The 6,891-nt window shown below is 37.7% G+C and overlaps 1 protein-coding gene across 1 annotated transcript in view; it reads left to right on the top strand.

Annotated features, from left to right (window-relative positions):
* The first annotated feature begins 4,912 nt into the window (after positions 1–4,912).
* Positions 4,913–6,891, top strand: part of LOC106882334 (serine/threonine-protein kinase pakE) — a 22,851-nt gene continuing 20,872 nt past the window's right edge. Inside the window, exon 1 of the mRNA XM_052977945.1 lies at positions 4,913–5,205. The gene's annotated coding sequence lies outside the window, so the exon portion shown is untranslated. The remainder of the gene's footprint in view (positions 5,206–6,891) is intronic.

The raw sequence follows: 6,891 nt of genomic DNA, 5'->3' as shown, positions 1-6,891 counted from the left end.
ATATTTATATTTATATATTTGATCCTTTATATTGAACACTCAATATTTCATCTACATTCAATACTTTCTTTCATGGTGCCATCCATTTTTATTTTATTTTATTTTATATTATATATTGTATATTATATTATATATTGTATATTCCATATTCTATACCCCACATTGGTTCTGCAGGAATATAAATAAAACATAAAAAAACAGACAGTGTTGGAACTCTTTTAAGCAAAATAATATATATATATATATATATATATATACATACATATATCTTTTACCTTTTATCTTTTAATTGTTTCAATATATATGGAGGTGATCTTGAGTCATAACGAAAGATAACCACATATATAGATATGTGTTTGTGTGTGTATTTGTTCCCCATTCCACTACTTGACAAGTATTGATGTGTTTGCATACTCATAACTTAGCAGTTTGGCATAAGAGATAAATAGAATAAGGACTAGGCTAAAAGAAAGAAAAGAAAAAAAGAAAAGTACTCAGGTCAATTCATTCGTTTAAGAATTCTTTAACGAAGTGCTCCAGTATGGCTACAGTCAGATGCACAAAGATATAGAAATTTAATGAAATTACATTTCAACAGAAGGACATATTTTTGTAACTACATTTAAACTCTCCAAGTAGAAAGGAAGAATGCAAAAAACTATTTTGACTTAGCCAGACCATACAAGCTAGTAAATAATTCTACGCAGATTTTTAACTGTCACTGATTTTATTTGTTTTTTTGTTTCTGATTTATGGAACTATTTTATCAGACCTAGTGATTCAAAGTTTAAGAGGACACTGGCATTTTCTTTGTAGGGTAAGGGCTAAACAGTATAGACAGTAAACATGGATGATATAGTTATAAAATTTCTTAGGGTTTGGTGACAAACTACTATAGGGGGGGGGGTTCTCTACTAGCAGACCAGTTTATAATGGAACAGGGGAAGTCTTGTCATAAGGCACCTAGGTCTAAACGTATATAAAATAAAGTTGCTATATTGTATACAGATACAGTAAATGGTTATTCATAGTTTTCATTAATCAGAATAATGTATCAGTATTGTTTTACATATGCTAAGTTTGAAATACTCGAGATACCAATATTTGCTTAGTTAATATGTGAATAAAGAGAGACGATTGCATTGGTATGGTCATGTGGCGAGAATGGATGAGGATAGCTGTGTGAAAAAGTGCCACACCCTAGCGGTTGAGGGAACCTGTGGAAGAGGTAGACCCAAGAAGACCTGGGATGAGGTGGTGAAGCACGACCTCCGAACATTAGGCCTCACCGAGGCAATGACTTCTGACTGAGAGCTTTGGAAATATGCTGTGCGTGAGAAAACCCGGCAAGCCAAGTGAGACCATAATCCGAGACCTCTGCCAGGGGTGTTGCCAGCCCACTTAAGCGTACCTTTCCTTCATTGGACATTAAACTCCACTTGCAAAGACTTGTTGAGGCAAGTGAAATCGAAATCGAACTAAATTTGACAACTGCCCCCCCCCTGCCAACGTCTCCTTCATTGGACACTAAACTTTACCTCTTTCTAACAATTATCTACATGGATTACCATTGAACTTTAAAAGCTCAAAGACAATATAATGTATTGGTATATTTATTTTTTTATATATTTATTATTTTTTTGTAAAAAACATTATTTTCATTTTCCCTCTTCTTGAAAATTTGCCATGCAATGAAAGCCAGCTAGAAATCCTTTTTAATCTTCCTTATACACATCCTTATTCAATTTGAGTGGTCTCGCAAACAAGAATACTAAAAATGAACCCGACCACTCTCAAAAATTAAATAAAAAAAACGGAAAAATAATCCAGAAGCCTTGTCTGGTACCTGATTGATCTCAATGGTAGTCATGGAATGTGAAGGCGGCTGCAGAATATTTAGTAACAGTAATAAATAGTTTATCCTTATCAAGTACAAACCAAAGTTAACAAATTCACCAACAGTAATAAATAGTTTATCCTTATCTAATACAAGCCAAAGTTAGCAAATTCACCAACAGTAATAAATAGTTTATCTGTATCTAATACAAGTCAAAGTTAACATATTCACCATTCAAAATAGTTACAGCCTAAAGGGAGATAATTGAGAAAGACTTGAAAGTTAACATAAGATCATAATCATGTAAAGTAAATATAACTAATAATCCAGAATCCTTGTCTGGTACCAGATCAATCCCAAAATCTAATCAGTTCATGCCAGTCACAAGGACAAACATCCCTGAAAGTTTCATCTGAACTCATCCAGTGGTTCTTGAGATATCTTGTCCATGGACAAACAAACAAACAAACAAAAAACACGACTGAAAACAATACCTCCGTTCACTAGGGCAGAGGTAATAAATAACAGTAAAGGTAATGATATAGATATGTCAGTATTGTATGGGGGTTAGAGGTCAAATGTAAAAGTTTCAGTAGAATGGGAGTGGAAGGCCAATCTAGCTAAGGTTATAAGGACAATAGTTTAGTGCAGATATTTAAATGATTTAAGATAAAGGATTAAGAATTGTGAACATCATTCTCCTCCCAATATTCTTCTAACTACTTTTACTCTTTATTCTTCAATTTAATCCTTTATTCTTCTATTTTATTCCTTATAAACTGTGAATTTTATTCCTTGTAAACTGTAAATTTTCCGTCTAAAATATTCGTACCTTGTCTCTGATGACAACAGAATAGTCAGTGCAGAGACATGCTAAACTATCTCTTGGGTTATCTCAGAAACGGCTGCAAGACTTCAAATTCACCTTATCCTAATTAAATTATTCTAAATGAATTGAGATATTCATTCTGACTAGGTTTTGATTTTTCCTTTAATGTAATATATACCTGCTATAACGGAACCCTAACATGGATCCCTAGATCCAGCCTTAGCTGTGATCTTGGAACCTAACAGTCGACCAACTATAGCACCTACCCAGTGTACCTATTCATTTAGATCACATGTGAACTAAACCCCTCATATTCTCTCTATCTCTCTCTCTATATATATATATAAAACATACTTATATCTCTGGATCTCATCTGTAGACTCTCTCTCTCTCTCTCTCTCTCTCTCTATATATATATATATATATATATATATATATATATATATATATATATATATAGTGTGTATGTATGCCTCACCACCATCACCACCACCACTTGACAGCTTATGAGCCCATAACTTAGTGGCTTGGCAAAAGAGGCTGATAAAATAAGTACCAGGCTTAAAAAAATTAAATATCAGGGATAATTCATTTAACCTAAAACCCCCTGAAAGAGCTGCTGCAGCATGGCCACAATGTAATAACTCAATCAAGTAAACAATAAAAAATGTGTACATGTGTGTGTATGTATGAATAAAATATACAGACATACAATTACATATATACATACATACATACATACATACATACAAACATATTACATAGATACATACATACATGTATGTATGTATATATATATTTTTTAACCTTTTATATAGATGTGTATAATTATATATACCTTGTTTTTCTGGTTAATTGCGGCTTGTTGCTGTTAATATTTCTGCTTTCTGGAATAAACCACAACACCACAAAATTCACCACACTGCACCTCCACCCCCCCACCTGCACTTCTCTCTCTCTCTCTATATATATATTGTGTGGCCATGAGTGTGTGTATAGTTACGAGCAATACAAACACTGCTCAATCACAACACATTCACAGTAACCCTAAGCATCATTACCACCACCACCACCACCACCACTACTACTATTATCACCATCACAACCGCCACCACTAATATTACTATCACGACCACCGCCACCAGTACTGCCATCACCACCACCACACCACTAATACCACAGACGCTGCCGTCCCTCCACCACCACCACTGCCACCATCACCACAACTACTACTACTACCACTACTACCACTACTACATGACCACTTCATCAATGCCACTATGGTGTGTACCAATGTCAACAACACAAAACATGACGTCACCCCTTGCAACCACCACCACCACCACCACCACCACCCTTGCCTCCCCCACATAACCACAGTCACAACACATACGTTCCACCACTAAAGTGAGTCTCTACGTGGTCGCTAAACCCGCAGGAAATAACAGCTAAATCTCCCTAATGTCTTGCAAGAGAAAGACCCATTCTTCCAATTTTAGGCCTATGAGAGGAAGGTGCAGGGACTACGTCCTCCCACTCTGGCAATTTGCTGGAATTGCAGCAAATGTGAGTCTTATATAGATAAGACTCTCATTTACATAAGGGAACGAGGTCCTTGCCGCGTTGAAAGATACTTTGTATAGATGCAGGCATAACTGTGTGGTAAGAAGTTTGCTTTCCAGCCACATAGTTCCGGGTTCAATCCCACTGAGTGAAGTGTCTTCTGCTATAGCCCTGGGCTGACCACAGCCTCGTGAGATGGAAACTGAAAGAACCCCATCTATATATATATGTTGTGTGTGTGTGTGTGTGTGTTCGTGTGTTTGTGTGTGTGCGCATACGCATGTATTTGTGATTGTCTTCCACCGCCGCTTGACAACCAGTGTTGGTTCGTTTATGCCCCCAACTAGCAGTTTGGCAAATAGAGACTAATAGAATATTTGGCAAAAAACAATCCCTTCAGTTTGGCCGTAATTCTTTGCCTGAAACAAGTAAAAAATAAAATGGAAGATACTCCACCGCCATCACCATAACAACAGCCACCACCACCACCATCGTTATATAATTCCTGTCAAACGTTCTTTGAAAAGTACTTTGATTAAAAGCTCTCTTCGACCAGGCTAATCAGCAACAGTAACAACAACAACACGCCGCTGCTGTTACTACCCCCACCCTTCACAATGCACCAACACACATACCTCCACATATACCACCACCGCCACCGCCACTCTTTATGACAAACAAAAACACCATCATTTCGAAACGATATCAATAATTAAAGTGGTCTGCTCTTCACATAAACAAACATACAACTCCACGTCGTCGTCGCCGACGACGACTATCACCGCCAACACTGGCACCAACACCATCATCATCATCATCACCATCACCACCAACAACAACAGCAGCAGCAGCTCTGCAACACATCAGTCCAACACCGTATCACAGTAGGGCAACTCAAGGACGCCATATTGCAGCTGTTGTAAACAATATTCACCATAGCAACCTTCCATAGCAACTGGCTGCACAAACTACCGAGGTAAACCTATTGAAATACTTCCTGTTTGGTTCAGATAAATCATCATCGTCATCATCAGCCTCATCATCATCATCGTCGTCGTCATTTTCCTCATCATCAACATCATCTCGCTAGCTCTCTTTCTCCCTCTTTCTCTCTCTCTCTCTCTTTCGCTTGCCGCCCGGGATCTTTTCAAAACCCTATTCTACGTGACAACCAGTATCTGAAGTTTCTAACTGTTTACTTTAAAAAAAAAAGAATTAATTAAAAAAACCTGACTGAGATTGAACAGATCCGCCCTTCTTCCTTCTATCTATCTACATCTTTTCTTTATTTCTCTCTTTCTCTTTCTTTTCTCTCTCTCTCTCTCTTTCCCTCTCTGCTCGCTCGCTCTCCTTCCCTCTATCTTTCTATAGTTCTTCCTTTCTTTCACGTTTTGTCTCTATCTCGCTCTTTTGCTCACGTTTGCTCGCTTCCCTTCAACCTTTCTACCTCTTTCTTTTCCTTGTCTCTCTCATTCTCCCTCACTCTCAATCTCTCTACTTGTATTACTCTTTCCGTCTCGTGTTTTTCCGGTCTACCGACGGCTTGGTCTGGTGTCTTCCCTTTTCATTGATCGTTATCCACAATTCACTTTTCCTAATCCTGCTCGCACGCACGCACACACACACACACACACACACATGCACGCACACACGTGTGTGTGTGTGTGTATGCTTTCGTCAGTTCCCATCAACCAAATCCACTCACAAGGAAGGCTTTGGTTGGCTCAGGGTTATAGTAGAAAAGACTTGCCCAAGGTACCACACATACTGAACCATGAACCATGTGGTTGGGAAACAAATTTCTTACACAGACATGCAGGAAGTAAATAGACACCTTTAATTTTCAAAATCTTTTATTTAATACGCAAAGCGAACAATTGAAATGTAATCGATAGGTAGGACTACATACTTTAGTATTTAGTTGACATTCCCTTTGCAGTTTTTAATTCAGAAACTCTTTTTGGCATTGAACTAATGAGCTTTGTGGATTGTCTCTTGTGGAATTTCTGCCCACTTTTCACGCAACAATCGAAACAATTCAACTTTAGATTTAGATTTCTGTTGAGTTTTTCGCATAGCTCTATCTAGTATGTTCCAGAGATTTTCAATTGGGTTCATGTCAGGAGATTGGCTCAGCTAAGGAAGCTTTTTGATCCCATTTTCAGTCAGCCATTGTTGATTCCTTTTCGCTGTGTGGCATGGAGCCCCATCTTCCATGAATGAAAATCATTTTTCGTTATGTTATCGTGTGGATACATCGGAAATAGTCCTTGCTTAAGTATTTCGATGTATTTTTCAGAGTTTATGCTTCCAACACATTCGATCAGCTCAGAACGACCATTGCTGGTGACAGCTCCCCATATCATTACAGAGATACCGCCTTGTTTCATAGTTGGTTGGAGTCGTTTCAAATCAAATTCTTGATTGGGAAGCCTCCAGACCCAAACATGTCCCCTGTCTGAAAATAATGCAAATCTGGATTCATCTGAGAAAATCACTCTATCCCAAAATGAACTGGATTTTTCTGACATCTCCTTAGCCCATTTCTTTCTCTTCATTATATTAATTGGTTGAAGGAGTGGTTTTCTTCTAGCTGCTCGTCCATAATATTCAAGCATATGTAACACACGTTCTTGGACTAACTTCTAGCTGCTTTGCAATG

The sequence above is a fragment of the Octopus bimaculoides genome, chromosome 29 (genome assembly GCF_001194135.2).
Source record: "Octopus bimaculoides isolate UCB-OBI-ISO-001 chromosome 29, ASM119413v2, whole genome shotgun sequence".
Lineage (NCBI taxonomy): Eukaryota > Metazoa > Mollusca > Cephalopoda > Octopoda > Octopodidae > Octopus > Octopus bimaculoides.
Note: the sequence above shows the minus strand (reverse complement) of the source record. Positions and strands in the feature narration are given on the sequence as shown.